Source organism: Epinephelus lanceolatus, chromosome 1, assembly GCF_041903045.1.
Source record: "Epinephelus lanceolatus isolate andai-2023 chromosome 1, ASM4190304v1, whole genome shotgun sequence".
NCBI classification, from domain to species: domain Eukaryota; kingdom Metazoa; phylum Chordata; class Actinopteri; order Perciformes; family Serranidae; genus Epinephelus; species Epinephelus lanceolatus.
In genome coordinates, this window is record NC_135734.1 from 23,468,478 (window position 1) to 23,490,000 (window position 21,523).

General features: G+C 44.7%; 1 protein-coding gene across 4 annotated transcripts in view; it reads left to right on the plus strand.

Moving 5' to 3' along the window:
* The first annotated feature begins 2,156 nt into the window (after positions 1–2,156).
* Positions 2,157–21,523, plus strand: part of sulf2a (sulfatase 2a) — a 42,222-nt gene continuing 22,855 nt past the window's right edge. For 3 of the 4 annotated variants that reach the window (XM_033627127.2, XM_033627125.2, XM_033627126.2), the window contains exons 1-2: positions 2,158–2,303; positions 9,600–9,668. The gene's annotated coding sequence lies outside the window, so the exon portion shown is untranslated. Of the gene's footprint in view, positions 2,304–9,599; positions 9,669–21,523 lie in introns of all 4 variants that reach the window. The other variant, XM_078167537.1, reaches the window with a different exon arrangement.

Here is a 21,523-nt window from a genome sequence, read left to right on the forward strand (position 1 = left end):
TCTGTCCATTTATGTCTGTGTCTTTTATTCCTGACCCTCTGTGAGAGTACCTCAGAATCCAGTGGGGTTGGAAGATATAAGTCTGTAGTTGGAGACTTTGCCCTGATGATATACAGTGGATTGATGGAATATATATGCATCTGTTGATCTAAACCCGATTTGAGGTATGGTATGACACAGCTTGTATGTGCATGAGGGTGAGTGAGACAGACAGAGGGGGAGCATGAATAAACAATGTCCTAAAGTGGTGTCACTGGGCTGCTGTGTTGGCATGTCGGCACCGCTCAGGAAAAACATGGCCGTCTCTGGGGCATTGTCTGTAATTCAGCATGTTAGAGCAGCTAGATGGCGTCTTTATGTAAGCAGTCCCAGAGTCTCAGACATCATCTGATATGCATACAGTGGAGAAATAAATAATTTTCCAGCAGTATATTTTGTTTTAAGATGATTATGAATAGCATTAGAACAAGCTAATCCATTCTTACAAAAGGCTCATGGTTCCAACTGGCTTGAATGACAATACTTGTTTTTTCTCCACCAGGATTAGTGTTGAATGCACCTGATGTTAAAGCAGGAAATATAATTTTCTTTATCCTCAAATGCCATGCAAATCCCCCGCTCTGAATAGTTTTTTTTGCATCTGCATTGAGGCAGTCATGGCCGGAAAAATACTGTTTGATTTTCTCAAAGCAGCATGGTTTCATCTCATTGCAGTGACACAAATACCGTAGTGTGCCAAGCTGACAGATAGATGATCCATTGCAGACGTTGTAATTGAAAAAACTGAGAGGGGGTGGACAATTAATCTCTCTTTCTCTCCCCGCTTCAATTTTCCATAGAGAAATACCTCAAAATGCAGATAATAGATAAGAATGTTATTGATTAGATGGGGTGGGAGAAGAGGTGAGGAGGTGCAGAGGTTCTCCATCACTAATCTCTCTGGCTGTGACTGCATCTAAATAACCTGCAGAGAGGGATAAACAGGCGCATCCATCATGGGACGGCTGGTGCGGACAGTGATGGATGCCTCCGCCCTCCACCGCCCTCCGCCGAACCTCTCCCTCCTGGTCAGGGATAGGAAGTGACACCGGCACTCAGGAGAAATACCTGGCTTAAAGTGGGCAGAAAAACGCCTACTTTAGCGCTGCTGAGATGGAAAGATTCGGGGCAGGCTTTGTGTGTGCGTCTGTGCGAGTTTGTAGAATCGTCCCCCTGTCCTCCGTCCCCTTGTCTCTTTGAGTTTGTAGGATTATCCGTCTTGATAGATCCTGTTTGTTTTGTCAAAGAGGAAATTGGTTTTGTGGATTTGTGTGTGTGTGTGTGTGTGTGTGTGTGTGTGCGCTTGTGCTTGTGCTAGTGTATGTGACCTCACCCATATATATGTGTATATATATATATATATATATATATATATATATATATATATATATATATATGCCTTTCCTGTGCTCGTGTATAAATTGATTTGGGTGTGTGTTTCCTCTCTATCTGCATGCCCATGCACTGTGAGCTAAATCCCCTGTGCTGCCTGGACCCAGTGAGCAGGCGTGCCCACGCCAGCTCGCCTCAGAGGTGCCAGCCTGATAGATACGGTGTGTGTGCCAGGCTGTGCCTTCCCTCCCCACCCCTGCAGCATTAAGATTGATCCCTCGTTCCCTCCCATTCCTTTCTCTCTCACTCCTCTGTGTGCCTCTGCCTTTATGAGACTGTGAATAGGTGAAGCTCACAGGCTCCAACAGATGGCCGGAGCTGCCCTGTTCCACTGTCTCACACACACACGCGCACACACACACACACACACACACACACACACACACACTACTGCCCAATGAATGAGAGCCTAGAGAGAGAGAGGAGGAGGCAGAGTTAAATGTGACAAGGAGAAAGAGAAGAAACAGGAAACAACACATGAGAAGAAAGACTAAAACTATTGGGAACAAAGACTAAGTGAGGAATAACACGCAGAGGGGAGGGCGCAAAAGGAGAAGGAGCGATAGAATAACAGCAGGAATATGCTAAAAGAAGAGAGAAAATAGAGGGACAGAAACGCTGCTGAAAAAAGGAGTGAGGGTAAAATTGAATTGTAGATTGAGGGAGCCTCTCTCCTCCCTCTTTCCCTCCCTCTTTTATTTATCTCCTGCGAAACCACGCCTCTCTCCTTTCACTTGTCAGTGCATCTATAACAGTGAGCTGTCTGCACCGGGCTGCGTGGGGGGTGAGACGAGCTCCTCACTCTGCCAGCACAGAGGACCGGATCTGAACGGACCGGACAGGACTGGATGGTACTGGACCGGCCAGAGCAGGTGTGTGGTTTTATGTCTGTGCATGTGTGTGTATTTGTGATAGATGACAGAGAGCTGCATATGTATCCCTCAGTGTGTGATCGCTTGTTCCTCCACAGGACTTGCTTCCAGAGTAGCATATCTAGAGGGTACAGTACTGAAGCTTTGCCCTAGTTTACACTTGAATGCTCTGATCCGTTCTGTTCGCCTCTGAGATTTATGCATGGAGTCGCTAACGGCTCTGCTCATCAGGGTAAGAGAGATAAGACCTCTCATTCATCAGATGCACTGGACTCTTTTCACAGTCTGAATCAGAGCAGCGTGGACAGGAGCTGCTGTTTATGTGGTGGAACAAGTTGGTAGTTTTTTGGGCTGGACACTGTCGACATGTGCTGTGTCTCCAGTAGTTTGTGTTTATTTTATATTAACTGTCTGTCCTGTAAGTGATGTTCATGTTTCTACACATTGGGGGAATTATTGCATTATGATGGTGTTTAGAAGAATCCACTCAGTGAAACAAGTCAGTACAGCTTTCTTAGTTCTTTGGTGTGTCTTGGTGTTGACTCTAATTTGTGATTAGTTCTCTTTGTCTTCCTGTTTCACAGTCTGTGGTGTTTTGAAATATGGAACATTCATTGTCTCAGCATTGCTTTGTATTTACTCAGCCAAATATAATCATGACTGTTGCTGAATGTGTGTGTGGGGGGTTTAAAATTAAAGCCAACAACAACGACTACAGCAGTGAAAATATTACTTTTTCAATATACATGACTGGTCCAGTTTTGGACTGGGATTTCGATTTTGAGGTATCTGGCGCGCAGCATTCATTCAGGAGTCGCCATTTCAACAGTTGCAGCTGCAGCCACTCCTATAGACGCCTGCACGGCTTTAGTCTGTGAGGCTGGTCCCAGTGAATGTACTCACTATCAGTGTTTTGTCAATATCTTTATGGGTCAAAAGGCTGTGTCATCACCAAGTGGTGGCGGTTAAGAGCAGTGGAGTGGAGGGGGGTGTGAGCGCTGACCTAGAGGCTGAAATATTTATGATGGAGACAGCTGAACGCCTCGTGCTGTTTGTAGCAATATGGGTGGATGGATGAATGAATGCAAGGATGGAGGGATGGATGGAAAGTAAAGAAGAGATTCAGAGATATGTTCTTTAAGCATTCATTATTTATCACAACACACTCTGCCATGGAAGCTCTAACCCCCACATCAACTGGCCTCTTTTCTCACTGAGATGCCAGTGGACTGAAGGAGGATGCTCCTGCTAAGTCTACCTGTCAGCTAGTCCCCAGGCATGTCAAGACTGCAGCATGCGTGCTCCACATACACACATGCATGATGCACATGCACACACCCAGATGTACAGATAACACTTTGCTCAGATTTATATTTACACACATAGTAAACAGTAATTGCATCATTACACATCAGAGTAGGTGTGCTGCATAAATCTGTTCTCAAGCTCATACAACACACACACACACACACACACACACTCACTCTCTCTCATTACACCCTAACCATTTTATTTTGCTCACATCTTTCTTCAATTCCTTTTTTTCTGCCTCCATTGTTCACACACTTTTTCTAAGAGACATGAACACACACACACACACAATCAGTGGGAGTGACGACCTTGAGACCTGTTGACGTTGTTTGCAGCGGCCGTGTGGGGAATGCATAAGAGGCCATGTGGGACTCCCGGCGAAAATGGGGCGCTTGACATTCCGTTTGTAAAAATGACTGGAAAATGTGCAGGAGGGCTGGCGATGCAGTTGAGGGGAGACACCGGCATGAATATGTATTGTATGCTAATGCCACACGCTAAAGCTGTTGACTCAAGCTGTTGATGAAAGCAGAGGACATGTTCTCCCATCGCCACTCTGAGGAGGAAGTGCTATCGACAAACCCATTGTCAACGCAGCCGCATCCCTGGCCGCGGGGGCAGCGTGGTGACAGGTGGCAGATATCAGTGACAGCAGCCAAGGTGACACCGCTTGATGGTCTCAGCGGGCCCGTAGGCAGCCAGGGGCAGCGCCGGTGTCTGCTCGTTTTACCGCCGCCTTGACCTTTTGTGGTTAGACACAGTGAGGTTAGACTAGAGGGTCCTAAAGCTAATGTCTCCCATTAGCTCCATTCAGCAGTCTTAGAGCTACATCTTCTTCCACCTGCTCTACTTGCTGTTTTTATGCATATTTTTAATTTGCCCATAAAAACCTGAGTGGAAAACACCGGGAATATAAGAAAAGCTGAAATTGTACTAAAAAGTTTTTATGCCTGGCTGAGGAGGAAAAGTTGGCACACTGAAAAAGAGAAGATCCAATAAAAGCTGATGGAAACAGATTTTTCCAGTACAGCTTGACGTTATCGTATCTGCTTCTTCATCTAATGTAGACAAGGCATTCATATCATTCTGCCACACACCGTTACGAGGCACCAAAAAGGAAAATAAAGAATAAAGAGAGCAGGATTTTGGGGGTGTAGATAAATGTGATGTTGCTGGTTTGAAAAAAGAAACACAAAATGGCATCTGAGGTGGGAAGCAGCAATTAAATGTGCCGATATATCAGGGGTGCCGGTGCACAATTAATTATGTAGTCTCGCTGCTTGAATAGATATATATATATGCCAGCAATACTGAAATAAATTTGCATACATTTAGTTAATGGACACACACTAATACACTTTTTGCATAGATCTGAGCTTAAAACTTGAAACATAGTGTTTCATTATTCACACCTATGATTCACACACAGGGCTGCTGTAGAACACATTAAAAGTAGCCTGACAGTAAGTAGCACTCACGTGTTCCCTCTCTGAGTCCCTGTTCATCTGTATGTATGAGCTGCTGTTAACAGGTCCTGCGATGAGGCGGCATCAGGAGATCAGTGTGTAAATCTCGGTGCTGCTGCTCCTCTCAGCTCTAATGATAGAGAGGCAGAGGGGCTCTTTGACGATGCCTCTCAAACACTCCTCTCAGCAGTGTGTAGAGCGCAGAGAGTAGTCTACGGCTGATAGGAGCAAATAAGGAGAAGCACGTGTGTTTATCCGTGAGTGTGATCGTGTGTGTGTTTCTATGTCTTGTTTCTCTGTGCACAGTGTGTGTGCGTGTGATTCCCAATGTTCACGTGTGGACAGCCATTCTACTGCTGTGTGTGAGTGCAATCAGATTTCAATCTCTTCCCTCTCTATGGTTGAGCTGCAGCAGTGGAGGTGCCCCACGGGGAAATGTAATTATACCCTGCTGGCCACAGAGTACGGGCTTCACTGCCCTATCCGTCTCAGGAGATACAGCGGCTAGAGGCCCCTTCTCACTTGCAATACCAAACGGTTGAGATGTCACTAAAACCCTGCTATATCTCTGGAATTTCCGTATTAAATCTGCACTCCAATCTCCTCCTCTAATCAGATTTTAGATCCCGAGGATATCTGTGGCCTTTTGCAACAGTTTTGTCACAGTTGTGAATAATTTATGACCGAATTAACTGCGGTTGCTAAGAGCAGTGATTGGGAGATTTTGGAACACAGCCAAAATCCGACTCAAGTTCAAAGCCAACAGTTTTTCTGTCTGATAAGCAAAGTCTCATCACCGTGAAAGTAATTATCACCATAATTATTTCCATCTGCATTCCCACCACCTGAGTCCCTCACGTTTGGATTTGAAGTATTTTTATTGATCAATCTGCTGCATATTCCTCTCATCCTGTCTCTGTTTGTCTCTTTTATGTCCATGTCTCTGCTGCTGCTTGCCATTGGCTCCGCTCGCACTGAGGTGTGTGCTGAGATGGTGTCCATTAGTACGGCAAAACAAACAGACACACCCCACTCTCCTGGATTTAGGCAAACAATCAATGGGAGCACTCAGATAACAGCATTCTAAGTGGCCCATTGATGTTACGATTAAATGAATACAGGATGCAGTGGTGACGGTGGGACACACTAATCCAAACCAAATGAAAGAGATTATTTTCTATTCTGGAATGCTATTCATATATACAAAACATCACCCCAACCCTCTGTGCTGTTTAGGCTTTTAAAGCAAAGACAGGTTTGTTTGGTAAATAAAAGAAGAAAGAAAGAAAACAAAGAAAGAACAAATTTAAGAAATCACTGATTAACGTGGCATCTGTGAAACAGGGATGATGAATTCAGCAGCAGTGAGGACACTGATTGTACACAGTGACTGGCAAGTTGAAAATTTTACCCTGTGAATCTCAGTGTGTCACCCGTTTCATCATGTTGTACCTAGTCACGGTAACTCACCAGAAGTGCATCCGTGCCAGAACACTTCTGTCTTCTTCATTCCCCTGATTTGCTACACTCCGACTCTGCCTTAATCTCCATTTCAGTGTTCGTCACCCTCTCTCCGTGCCTGTGTTTGGCCTGGTCACAACTTCAGCTACCCACCCTCCCTCCACACGCTCACCCCTCCCTCATGCCTCTCCCTCAGGGTGTAGCAGCTATTGTTGTGCCTAATAAGGTTTATGGAATTACAGATCTCTGAAATTGGATTTTCTCACTCCACCAAAGCATTGGGATTACGGGTTTAAGGCCGGGTGCATCGGGGCACAACTGACCTGTGTCTGAACTGCTTTTTTCTTACTCCACCCTCAAGGTGGGCAGATCAAGAGATTGATGTGCCAATAGCTCTGGAGAAAGACAGAAAGACAGGCAGATTCCTTGTATCCGTATGTGTACCTGGCAATTAAATTGATTCTGACTCAGACAGCTTTTTGGCTCCTACGTCTGGATTTCTGTTGCTCTCACGTCGACCACTCTCACACACTCCTCCTCTGTCTGTCCTCGCAACTTTTGACTGTGTTTGATCTAATTCTAATCTAATGAATCTTTTGATCTTCCTCGCCTGACACCCAGACACATCCCAGATTTCTACATCCAAAGTAGCTCAATTCGCTCTAATCCTTAAAATCTGGCCGCTGGTGAAGCAATTGATTCTCGGTGATGTACAGAGATTTGGACTGTCTACCCTGAGCTTATGTTTAATGAACTGTGGGATTCTTTTGCTATTGTTAACCCCCCCACCCACCCAAAAAAAACCTCTACCTCATCACAAATCCAGATCAATTCCTCAGTTGTTGCTCAGATATGACTACACATTAACTACGATTGGAGCGGAGGACTAGAAGACAAAAGTGAGAAATGAAGTGAGACAGCACCACGGATAGACAGCACAGTGTATGCAACATTGAGATGTTGGCAGGAAGGTGGTATTCATTAGGAGAAGTCCATACTAGCGGCTTGGTGAACTCTTAATTGGGGAAGAGACAGGGCTGGGGATAAGGGATCAATAGGGGCAGAGCCAGGGTTCCAGCCCACTGAAATCAATCAGCCCCCTGCTCGACAGGGAGAATGCAGCCAATCAAAGAAAACATGGCTGTGGGCTCTGCTCATTTACCCTCACGGTCAAACTTCATCACGATCAACGCACAGACAGCTCATTGCATCTTATCTCAGTCAGAAGAAGGTGGAGTTGCCTGATTGGTTTTATTTGACGTGGGCATTTGATCCTGAAGCTTCAAAATGCCATTACAGTTTTGGGGTAACTCTGCCAAGAACAGGAGATTATTGCATCTAATAAAACATGATTCATTAACACAGGAGCGCTTTATGGAAAGGAATATTAAATGAATCCCTGGCGTATTTTTACACCGTTGCTAAAAATAGTCACTTTCTCCTCTTCTTCCTCTTTATCTTCCTCTTTGCCTGGGTAATAGCCATCTTTCTGCCCTGTCACTTTTTGATGTATCATCCTCTTATTCACATCAAGGACAAGGCCAGGTGTCGCATTTTCTCTCAGTTGCCACACTTGTCACACTGCCTTGTCACCCACAGCCTGTTCCAATCCCCTCACTTCTTCCTCCCCCTCTCTGCTTATTTATATTAAATCTGTCACTCCTTTATTTTAGCGAGAGAAAAGGAAAGTAAATCACTTTTGCCATTTGCAGCCCGCGGTGTCTGCTGAATGCTGCAAGTTTATTTGGATGTCATTTTTGGCCATATAAAATCCTGTCAAAATAAATGACGTCTCTGCTGGTTTGTATTGTCACTGCACAGCTGAAATTCCTCCTCCTTGTTTTGTCCTTGGCTTCAAATGTGTTAAGCTATCTAGGAATATGCTTCAGAGTGAAAGGCAAGCCTTGACAGAGGTCCTAGGCTTTTATATTGCTCCAGATGGACAGACAGGCAGATTGACAGACACAGGTGTCCGGCGCCACTTCTCTTTGATACCCATGAGTGGCTGGCTGGCTCTGTTAGAGAGCAGCTGGGGTCAGAGAGACGTGCCTTGGCGGTGAGATACACATGGGCTCGTAAGGTTCTGCGGTATATTCTTAGCCGTGCTGCACATACCATATGTGTGTGCATCACCACATTGTTGGGTGCAAAGCATTTCACTGAAGACTGCATATGACATATAAGAGGCTCTATCAGAAGAGAGAGAGACTTTATGGAGATGTCAAAGCCTGTTTGGCTGGGCTCAGATGTTTACATGCTGGACACTGACACCTGTCCAATCAGAACATGGATCAGACAGCTCCATTCCTGTCAACATGTCTTCACAGGCAGACACAGAACAAGGCATTGTAGCGTACAAGATCACAACTAGAAGCTGCTGGAGACAGAGTTGGAAAAGATGTGATGGAAAGAGCTGCGTGAAAACAGCTATTTTTCTGTACCTCAGCTTCTTGGAACACCTAGTTTAAAGCATACTTGTCTGCCTCGCTGAAAGTGAGCGGTGCTTACATAGCATTACAAACAGAAACTAATTATTGTTACTAATGCTAAAAATATTCTGGAGGGTGAAAAGTAATTATGTTACAAATGTAACCAGTGTTACACTATTTCTGGCAGAGGTCTAATTAAACCACCTCCTGAACTACTGCCTGCTCTCTCGGGTGTCACAGCATCATTCAAATATGGATTTTACTTTGTGCTAATACCATGGAGTATGTGTCTGTTTATGTGCACGTCCTACAGCTTGTCGCAGTGTTTTCGTCTAAAACAGATGGGTCACCATCCTCGGGGTATGTGTGAGGGAGGAGTGGCATCTGGACTCAGGAATGGCTTATGGTGTCTTTTAGGGAGGACAGAGAAAATGCAGGCCAGCATCAGGCAGGGATGAACCGGAATGTGTGCAAGATTCATAGATTTAAAAAAAGAAAAAAAAAAAACTTTTTGAAAAACAAGACAGAATGGCACAGATATGAGAAAGTCTGGCTCTGTTTGAGCTCCTAAGTGGAAGTTGCAAATGTTCCAAGTATTCATCCACTCTGGACTTTGTGTTTGCTTACAGAACTTGGCAGTCGGAGGCTGATTTCTGTGGGAGAAGAGAACATCAGAGACAGCTTGTTTAGAAAGGAAGGTAAGACTGTTCACTTCTTACACACTGTGAAAGTGAAATCTCCCTCTGCCCTGTCATTTCTCTCTCTCACACACACATATAGAAACATTTTAACTGGTGCATGTGGCGATGCAGGTGTTTGCATGATGCTACAGCTACTGTAGGTTTCTGTGTCTGTTTGCATGTGAACACAGCACCCAGCTGTCCAAGGTTTGTCTCCACTGCAGTCAGCCTGTCTATTTATTTGTCTATCTCACCACCTATCCGGCTATCACAGACATAAATCAGGTTCTAATTATTGTTCCTGTTACCATGGATTCTACAGTCTCAGAGGAAACAAGCACAGCGGGCTACGGTTAACGTCAATGCTTTGTTTACTGTGGGGGATAGATTCGTCACCTCCAGAGGCAACTCGCGCATCACGCTGCTTCAGTCAGTCTCAAAATCACATCACCTCATTTGATCCACCTGCCAGCGATTTAGCATTTCATTCTGCATGAATAACAGGATGGTTGTTGTTGCTGGCCCCACTGAGATGGAATTGATGATCAAAGATGGCTGTGGGTGTTTAGCGGGTGTGTTACGGCCGCAGCAGATGCGCCCTCAGTGGCCGTCAGTCCAAATGGTAATAAGCAAGAGAAGAGAAAAGAGAGTGAAATGATGAGGCAGAGAGTGGGGGTGAGGTGAGGTGAGGCTGAGGGAAACAGTCACGAGAATTAATGAGAAAGCTACAACGCTCAGAATTATTAAATCAATAGCTGAAAAATCGCCTTCACCCCCTGTGGCTTTGGGCTGGCTTCGTGTCTCTGCTAAACAGAGGCAGTGATGCCATGTTTTATGCTTTTAATCAGTAGTTGGAGGCAGTGAGTTTTAAAAAATGGAAATGCTGTTGTGCTAACACTGTTTTAAAGAGGTAATAAATCTGCATGACCCGGACACATGGCCGCTCACCACTGTCCTGTTGGCTGTTTACCAGTAACATGCTTGTGTTGCTGCTGCGATCAGAATCATCCTGTGTGAACAGTTGGATAGCAGCAGACGAAGCAGCTCTCAGCACATGTGGGCAAATTATGTACACAGCTGTGCACAGCTGACTCATTATCACTTGCAAAAACATCAGTATGCACGGCTGTAATCAACTCTCCTTTTTGATTAACAAACGACTCGCAACAAACAGCTCCTAATATAGCCGTGATAGTTTAGTGTTTTATTTGTGAAAAAAAAAAAAAAACACGCCTGGTGTAACTTTTTGCTTCACGGAGCATTTTAAGGAGCTGAACTTTGATTTTCCTTCTTGTCTCTCTGAAACTAGCAAGAGCAGACAGGTGAATGATATGCCTTTGGTAAGCTATTCTGTTTGAGGACTGATCTCCACTTCAAAACCCCAGCGTGAGGACAGCATTCACCTCTCTCTTTCTTCCTCCTCTTCTTGCTGGCAGAGGGGGCCTTCGGCAGTGAAGGATAAAAACCAAAAGTCTTAAAGAGAAACTCTTCAAAGGAGCAGTTCATCTGCTGAGTGAAGACCTCATCTATTCATTTTTCTCCTCTTAAACCACTGTCCCTTCCAAAGAGCTCTGGTTGTTTACGAACAGCGTTATGTGATATTCCTTCTCCCCTCCTTGCAGCTGGTTGCGTAAGGTGCTTTTGATATCTTGTGAGTGACGGAGGATATTTTCCCCTAACGGAGTTTAGCCTGTTGTTGGTGGCAATTTTCTCCTTAGACCGGTTCCTCACATCCTCTCTGGGGTATGTGATGCACATTGCGGGACTCGGGGACCCTCATTTTCCACATCAGCAAGACGGAAACCGCCAGCTTGCTTTCATGCCCCAGCCTGCCTTCTGCCCACTGATTAAAAGTCAAATATTAAAGTGCTCTGTTGTGAGCTTGGCCTAATTGATTCTTTCCGCCGGGTGCACACAGAATGGGCTGACAGCAGGCGATACCAGGCTTTGTCAACATCGGGCATGCTGCCTGACGCTCGGGACGGCACCCCAATAAAGCCCCCTGTGAGCGTGCCAACCTGCGGCGCCACACACAGAGAGGCCACTCGGCACTCTGGCCAAGCTTTATAGTAACAACACAGAAGCAGCTCATTCTTTTGCTGTGTGTCAGCTCCCATCGACTGGCTGGGAAGTCGGCTCTCTATTTGTAAGGAAGTGGCTGGCTGTGAAGAAAGTGTGTGTGTGTGCGTCTCTACACTTGAAAAAAAAATCTCTCTGCCCACTTGCATAATCACTCAGCTAACTTAAGCTATCTGGGGCGATGGTGCTGAAAGGAGGCTTCATCTAAATTCCACAAAAGGCCTTCTTGTTCTCTTCCGATCCCCAGCTCTCCTGCCGTTAAGATAATTGCTGTAATAACTTTTAATCACAGCCATGTTTAACAAGGAGCTTACCAAACACAGGATGGCACCAAGCATGTCATTACTGCCCACCCTGTAAAAAATGCAGGGCATGTGGTAGCGATGCTTCAATCAGAAGCCCCATATCTTTTGCTTGTAGTGTCTTCCTCTCCCTTAACTGCAATGCAGAGATAATTAATTGAATCTCTACAGCAGTAAAAGTGTGTCCCTCTCTCCTCCACAGACCGTCTGTCCCTCTCTTGTCTGCTTACCCTATGAATTTACTGGCCATTTTATGTGCGTCTTGAATTGGCTGTACTCCCCATTTATTTTGAATGCTTTTCTGCTTCACATGTAGGAGAGTGCAACAGCAATCCTGGCGCTATACAATGCTCATTAAGCGCAGACATTCATCCACGACGCTTCTCTCATGAATCTGATTGACCTTTTCACTCAGTGTGATCCACAGTAAAAGGTTATTAATCCCCCTCCCCCTGGTTGAAAAGCTGTGTATATCTCCTGTCCTGTCTGATGCTTAATGTTCCATTTGAGCTGATAGGAAGGTGTGATAGGACGGTTTGAAGGTGCGTGGGGGTGGAGGTGGGGTGATGGAGGTCAGAGAGCTGGCCGTCAGAGCGGTAATTACTCTAGTAGTTAAATAGGGCCACGCTCTGCGCTCTGACACGGCATTAATTGCAACACAAGGGTGATGAACTTGATCAAGGCGCTGCTAATTCATGTTTAATAAAACAGAGAGGGAGAAAACTGAGGAAGAGGGCGACAAAGAGGGCGAGCAGGTTTCCATCGGGGGTGTGTGAAGAACATTTTGAGGAGGACATAATCACAACATGTGCCATTTCCAACCGTGCAAATCCAGCGCATTCGGTAGTTGAATTTTTCCACATCACATTTCAGTGTGACCGATCGGCAGCACAGTCCTGGAATGGTCTCTCAGCCGCTTCAGTGGTAAAGGCCACTGAAAAGTAATCACAATGCCCTCTCCCCTGGGTACTGAGCAGGGTTTCATTTCTACCTCCATCCTGTTACTCCCCTGCTGTAGATCCCAGGGGGGTCCAGAGGCTGAGTGGGGGTCATGATCACAACCACAGGGGGGCTAACAGCTGGCTGCCTGTCTGACAGGAGCCTAATGGAGGGCTAATAGGACAGAGTCAAGTCTCAGAGACCACTGCTGTGACCTTGACATGAGCCTGTGGAGGCAGGTAAAGAGGAGGAGGGATGGAAAGGTGAAGCACCATTATAGAGGCTGACAGGCAGGTGGTTTAAATATCTATTTTCTCTTCTCCTTTCTGTGACTCTCCATTTGTTTGTTTGAACTTTGCTCACTTCTGTTGTCCAGTTAGTGACCCATACAGAGAACTTAAGCATAAAGGAAAGACATGTTGCTTTTGCTCTCCTGTGTGTGGGTGGGTGATTCACTCAGTAAAGAGTGTATGTGCGTGGGTGTTGCCATGCATCATAAAACTTGTTTAAATATTTTTCAACTTTCCCTAACTTTAGTTTTTTATTACTGTAAGTTGCTACTTCAGCCATTCTCTTTACTGAAAGAAATGCTTAAAGCGTTGTTTTTTCTGTGTAATTGCTGATAAAGTATTCTGTTTGGGGGCATAATTATTGAGATTACAGCAACTTTATCTTTTTATAACTACATGCAGAGTACAACTGAACAATTTTTTGTTACTTTAGAATTCAATTTCAAGTTTCTATTACGTTCTTGTAAAGTTTACTGCCAGTAGTATTTTCCACTTGATGAGACTGGCGGCCGATTTAGTCCCTTAACAGTTACATTGTGTTTCAGCAGTTGCAAACAGACTCCATCACCACTGCCACCTGAACCTTTATGATGCTCCAAGTTGGAGCATGTTTGTAACTAAAGCAAATACTTTTGCTGATGATTATCTTAATTACAACTAACTGTTGTAACTTCTAACTTAAAACATCCCTCCTGACATTTTTGCATTTCTCCATTTCTCCATGACATATGCCAGCATGTGTGGGTGTGACCATGTACTGTGGGCATGAGTGTGTTTGTCTCCCTCCTCAGTCAGTGATACAGATCAGAGGGGGATCAGGCCTGCAGGGACAGCCAATGAGCATCATCCACAGTAAAGGGAGAGCCACTACCGCCTGATCAATCTGAGCTCTCATTAAAAGGCTGCCAAGCCCTTTGCAACCCGATACAATATCAATACTGTAGCACCACAGAGAGACCTCCAGAGCTGTTAGGCAAGCCGCTGGCAGCTTAACTGTCATTACTGGGCGGGCAACATGCCAGAGACCCCCTTCGTGGACCACTTAGGCTCCCCCCATGGTCCCAAACACAGGTCAGCACAGACAGATGGGCTGTCTGGGCATCTGTCCAGGGACGAAGCAGAGAGAGATGGATACCGACCTGTAGAAGAAGAGACAGCCTGCGCTCTCTTACAATATGGACGGATGATGTGGGCTGTGTGTGTTGACTGCACGCAGTTACACATCGCTGCGGTTTCACCTGAGGCTTGTTTGTTTGCCGTCGGTATTTTCTGTGTTGGTCGTTTATTGTGGATGATTACAACACATGTTTGTGCTTAAATTGAACAAAAGACAGAGTTTAGTATAAAAAAAGACACTCTCTGAACTCGGTGTAGGTGTTGTTACAGATTCAAAAAACATGCGCTCTCGGTGTTGGCATATATGCCAAGATTCCTGCTGGGAAAACCACAAGCACTGAATAGCGCTCTGTGGTGATTCCTGAGTCGAGCAAATGGGGGGAATATAAGTGGCCATACATAGAAATCCTGTGTAATTCAGATCATTGTGTGGAGGTCTCCCCTCTGTGCTCCAGTCTTAACCCCCTGTGTGGTTCCGATAGGGGAGGGAGGGATCAGTGTGTGCGTCTCTAAACCCCCAGTAATCCGCCGACAAAAGGGCCAGGAGAAAGCCAGCTAGCGAGGGGTAGGGGGGTTTGGACAGAGAATGGGCGGAATGAAAAAGTAAAGAAGTGGCCGTCGCCTCTCCAACCCCCAAGGGTATGCTTAACACCAGAGAAGATGGTCCTTACGGCGCCTGCAGGCCTCCACCACTCCAAGGTAAAAATTCCCTCGGCTGTAAGTAGTCAAGACCCATTGTTTGTCAAACCATTAAAAGAATCCCGAGTCTATAGTGGTGATCACTTCTTCAGCAGCTGAACTGTTACTTCCAGCCAGCGTATTGATTCATCTGAGCAGTAATTTATTCAACAGGCAGGCAGCAGTTGTTTACTGAAAGTTGAAACCGATATTGTCTGTAATCATCATTAAGTCAGGGCCATTAGGAGCAGTCCCCACTGCAGGTGCTAATTTGATGATGGGAGAGAAATGGCATGTAATTAAAACACAACAAATGACAGCTTAAAATCTATGAGTCCCGTGGAACATGATCTAATTTTACCAACGCGTGTGCTGCTTGTAAACTAGAGGCAGACAGCTTTGTTTAGGGGAATAATTGCATTATCCCAAGCAGATAAATATCACTGTGTGCATCCCAATAATGTTCCTCTCATCAAGCTTTTTTAATGTTATGCAGTTCTTAGCAGATTATACTTTGAGTGATGTTTGATTTCTCATTGGTGCTGCAGCCACACAATGTCATGCAGAAGTCACTTGGCTGCACTGAGGTCTCAGTGAGGTAGTTAGGTCTGTGGAACAATCGGCCCCGGCTGATTTGTCTGTAATCCATTTAGCTGAGATGTGACACACTGTAGGGGGGCTTTGCCTCTGGTCAATAAGTGCCAATAAGAAACAGCCATCACTCAGCGGGCTGCCCTGTCCACCAGCTTGCTCACTTGTTTCAGCTGTCAACCTCTGTCTCAAAGGAGCTGGCAATTGTGCCGCTCTCTCGGATGCACCACAAATGGCTTTCCCATACAAACCTCAATAGGACAGGAAAGGCAAGGACACTGGCAGACTGCAAAGCAGGCACATTTCCCTCTGACATCAGAATAAACCAATCTGAAGTGAAAACAGCTACGTAGTTACAAAACACCATTGACAGTTGCTCATTCTCTCAGTCTTAAACCCCTGGAGGTGGGGCCGTGGGGGGTTGAACCCGAGTCAGGGACAATCGGGGCTCTGTTTGTGTTTTCTCTAACACCTCCGTGTTCTCTTTGGGCTCTGTTGGAGCGTACTGCAAGAGTGCAGAGGAGGAGGGGTAAATGCCGTGACCCTGCCGTGGACCCTGACTGAAGCCTCCCCAAAAAACCTGCAGACCACCACGCTAGCCTTACATGCCTCTCTGTTGCTGCTGGTAACAGGGAGCAGGAGCAAAGTGGACGTGTGTGGATGAAAGAGAAACCTAGGGTCTTCAGAGATGGAGACCGAAATCAGTCGCCAAAACATCCTGACTGCAGCAGGTTTTGATTTAGTTATTTGTGGTGTGGCTGCATTCCTATCTCATTATGAGGAATATCTTGACTGAGTTATTTTGTTAAATGTGGAGGAGACAAAGAGGCATGCAGTAGCTGTGTGATGTCCCTCTAGTGCTGCTGGGGCCAAACAATTTCAGAACAATACAACAATACGATGCTGTTCATTTCCTCCAGATTCAGAGATAATTAGCCTAACTGCTGTTCTCTCCTTTTATGTCCCCTTGTTGGAGAGAAGTTTGAAGTCTGATACGCAGAGTGTGGGTGTGTTTGTGTGTGTCTGTCTGTCGCTCTGACTGCATGTGTATGTGTGTGTGTGTGTGTGTGTGTGTGTGTGTGTGTGTGTGTTGTGTGTGTGCAAGTGTGTATGGGGTACATTTATAGTCAACAGAACAGACCCAGGGAGTCTGTCAGAGCTCTTTGTTCTCAAGCGAGAACACATCATGACTGGGCCTTTTGTCTGAACTGACACCATCATACAGTCTCTTTCTATTCCTACCTCTCTCTCCCTCTCTCTCTTCCTTACCCTCTTATTTTTTCCACCAAGCTATTCACCCGGCATCCCATCACTCGCACCATTTAAAAGATAATGGGCCCTGTGGATTATAGTTGCGGAGATACAGATGATTTTTCATCGCTGTGTCTGTGTACCAAGCTCTAACTGTGTGAGAAAGTCTTCCAAAATATAGCGTGACCAGAAGGTGACTTCTGAGGACAGTGCATCTTTGCATTTTTAATTTACTAGTTTATTTGTTTATTATTCCATGAATGATATTTGCACTATGAATCTCAAAATCACCACTTAAAAATGTAAATGGCACGGCCAAATGTATGTGGACACCTGCAAATTGCACCCAAGTGTGACTGTTGAATGTCTTATTCTTAATCCATGAGCATTAATAAGCTGCTACAACAGACTTCACTCTACCGGGAAGGTTTTCCACAAGATTTTGGAACCTGGCTGCAGGAATTTGCTCCCAGTGAGCCACAAGAGCTGTAGTGAGGTTCGGCGGTAAGGCCTGGTGCATGGTTACTGTTCAAAGGTAATGAATAGGGTCTAGATCAGGGCTCTGAGCAGGCCAGTCAACTTCTTTACTTGCTTGGAACTTACAGGTGCCTTGCTTAAATCATAAAAAAAGCCCAAACTAGGAGTGTTCATGTACTTTTGGCCAGTAGATAAACTAAATTTAGGTGGATGTACCTAGAAAAAAAAAATCAGTCTTTTCACTCCTGGAAAAAATATATACACAAATGGAATGTGCATGAAAGATAAGTGTGTGTGTGTGTGTGTGTGTGTGTGTGTGTGTGTGTGAACATATGAGAGTTTTCCAGCCAGAACATATCACAGCTTCACCCTTTCTCTCAGGGCAACAGACCCACTGCAGGATTAATGATGTGTTAAGTACTAAAATTACACTCGTTCATATTTCACTGTCTGGGCAGCACATTCCATGCGGAATTAAAGGTTAGAGAAGAATATAATGTACAAACACGGAGAGATCCACACAAATGAAGAGGCAAACAGTTTAACAGTAACAACACAATGAAACATTTCACACTCGAGTCTCCTCATCGAGGCACAAATCTCATTTTCTCACTTTTAAAGTCTAACCACTGCTCTTTGTGTCTGCGTATTCAAACAGAAAATTGCTGTGCAGGTTCTGACTGTCATCTTAAATGTCTGCAGAGTACCAAGCTTATCGGAACCTGAGGGAAATCTAAATTAAATCTTCCCGGTGAATGGGATCAGCCTCCGCATTATCGCTTGTCATGCTCAACTATTAAAGTTAGTTATTAGGAAGTAAAGGCACATTTGTCAAGAGGATGTGCAGGCACTATTTTAACCCAGAGAGCAGTTAGAGAGTTATTGAATATAATTTCAGGGTTATCAGCCAGGGACGGGAGATTTTTGAGGGGACAGTGCTGACCTGTTCAAGGAGCCATTGTTTATTGACAAATGGCTTAGAGGTCATTGGTAGAACAGATCATGTGTGATGCAGCTGTACTACCAGGATGCTTAAAAGAGAAATGACAGCATTGGTCGCTCATTTAAACAGCGCAGAGCTACCAGTGTTTACATTCGGTACTAAAGCATGAATGTTCATTCAGACCAGAGAAAAGTAAAGAGGTAGGTGCTGAGATAGTTTACAAGCACACAAAGCATTTGAAACCAGAAAGCTTGGTTTGTTTTTGACGTAAAATACATTCTGAAAGTTTTGCCAACAGTTGACCCATTACGTTTAGCCATGATGTTAGTCTTTTCCTAAGTTTAACCAAGTTTCGTTTTAGTTTGGTTGAGAAACGAGTTGCTTGTATCACCTGTATCTGCAGCTCCCCTCAGCTTTACGTAGCTTAGCAAATTTTCCTCTCATTGCATCGTGTTTGGGCGCAGCAGATGGACATTTTTAGTGAAAAGCTCTAACAATCTGCTGTACACTACCTGCTCAGCAGCAAACAGCAGACACACACAGTTAGGCTGCATTCACACCAAATCAGGCATTGGGGTGTTTAGCCGCAGGCTTGTGCAGCAAAGTGGGAGTGTCACTTAGATGGTCCATTTGTGGGGGAGTGCAGGGTGGAGACCAACTATAGAAACCAGTCTCCCCATCTCGTTGACTGGATATTTGTCTTCAATAAGTTTATGTTTGCTTAAAAGATCAGTAGTATTCATTTTGATTGTCATTACCGTATTATCTTTACTGCCACGAAAGATACATATAAACAAAGCGAGTTCTCTCCTTTGTAAGACTGTACACACGAGCATACTTTGATATTTCTTTTAATCACTTTAATATTTAACTTATTACTTGTTTGCATGAACTGGGGGCTTCTTGCAGTCAGTACACGATTGACAGTGTAGCATGACGTTGCATTGCGTTTGAACTTTGTGCCTCAGGCTACTGCTGGTTTATTTAGTATTTAGCAGCTAACAAGCCAGAGACATTTCCCTCAGGAGTTGGTAGAGACCAAAAACAGAGCTAAAAGGAGAGCGAATATCAGAATTATGTTCACCAGGGAGACAGGAATATGACTCCAAATGAATGCTAATGTCGTCTGTAACTGCTGGACATGTGAATAAGCAACTGTTCACCATCATTGTCAACTCAAACGCGGATGATGTGTCAATTTTGTGCTCACAACTTGTTTCTGCTGCTCCCAATTGGCAGATAAAAGTTAATTTATTGCATTTTATGCCTCAACTATATGGGTGCATATGAGCAGGATATGCTCATATGGGTCAAAGAACATGAAGTCGACCTGCCTGTTGAGAAGAACAGTTTTGCAATTGTGTTTTTCTAGACTGTAGTGTTGGAGCAAAGATTTGCAAGCAGAGAATGATAGATGACGGATGGCAACAAACCATGGCTTCTTATTATCATGAAAAAAGCATACCATACTGTAGTAAGGATTGCAAACCCCTCCCTCCACCGACACATACTCACCCACATGCACACACACACACACACTCACACACACACACACACACACATAAACTTCTCTGAGAGAAAGTTACTCTCACATAGATGCATGCCGTTGCAGAATTTGCATCTGAATACCAACTTTTGTTGGTAAATTCAAGGGTCCTTGGAGATTTTGCACATTCTGTTCAGAGCCAGGCAGGCCAATGGGAACAAAGTCACACATTAGCAAAGCCCTGCCAGCCTCAATTATGACCAAAGGGATCGGCTTGATAGTGTTGCAGTGGGCCACATTCAGAACTGGATGTGTCTATTTAAACTTTCCCGGCCACTTCCTTTATGTTTACCAGCGCTAGAATACAGTGGATGGCAAATTCCTCCATCAAGAGCGACACCGAAGAGATTTGGAGGTTCTCTGCTACTGTATTCTGTTTTATTCTGTTCTATTTTATATGGAAGCCATGGTCTGTGAATCCAGTTTTCATGTTTGGGAAAAATCCATCTGCAATGGAAGTGCTCAGGCTTTGTTCTCTCCAGACTGTATGCCTAGAGGTTCTTTCCTTTTCTCACACTCTCCGTCTTTTTCTCTCCATCTCCTCTCAGAACATTTGTGATAGAGAATCCAGGAGTCTGGCTTCAAGCTTGTGGGCTTTCTCCTCCATATTTCATATGCATTATGAGACACAGCTGATTAAATTGCAAGTGTATGCCATGACTCGTCTGCCTTCAATATGTAATAAATGTCTGTATTTTTTTCCCTCGGTTTTCTCATATTCTGTGTTTCGTGCCTTCTCAGGGGGCTGCAGATTGGATGAATCAGACTTTATGCCTGTTTCAAAGCCCAAGGTGTTTTATTTATAGGGAAAAAGTACATTAACGCCTCTGCAAAGCCTTTGGAAGATTTATCAAGCACTCTCTCAGCTTCCTCACTTCAACTGTGAAGTACAGATGCATGTTGTTGGGCAGTGTAACCTATCTGTCTGTCGATGTGGTGTGTGTTTTCATCCCTCCACTCTTGCCACCGTCTTACCATCATGCCCATGCTGTGACATGGCCAGCTCTGTTGTCATGGCATTTATAATTCAGTCTTATCAATAAAAGATGGATGGCATTAAGTTTTTATCCGGTGATGCAGTGCTGCTGTCTCTTAGAGCCTCTTTACAAGCGAATGACTGAAGAGCAAAACTTTCCTTCTCTGTTCTGACTTCCAGGCATCACTTGGCATTAGTATAACCTTAGACGATCCTTGTTCCTCAAACATGCTTTTAGAAGCTTATTCCCTGTGATCTCATATTCTGCTAGCTTTCTCCCCAGCCCTTCCTCCCTGAGCCCCCAGCATTTAATGAGTTTTGCTGAGAGTTATATTTACTCATGTTGTCTTGTGCTTCTGTCTAAATGGCAAAAAATCCTCTTTCATTCTGTGTTGTCGGGCTGAATCAGCATTGTCGTTTCGCAGTTCACTTAGTGCAAAGAGCTGATGTGGGCAGAGCTCTGTCAGGAAAACGAGCTCTAAATCATCCCAGTTTACAGAAACAACATGACTCGTCTTGCATTATGAATGCATGAAAACCATCACATTGGCCATGTTTGTTGGCAACTGAGAACAGCATGGCTACTGCTGCTTTCTAATGGTTGTCCATCTCTGTTTCCCCCACACATCTTCAAGGTATAATGGCTTCTGTCTGTTTGGACGTTATGGTTTCCTCTTTTTTTCAT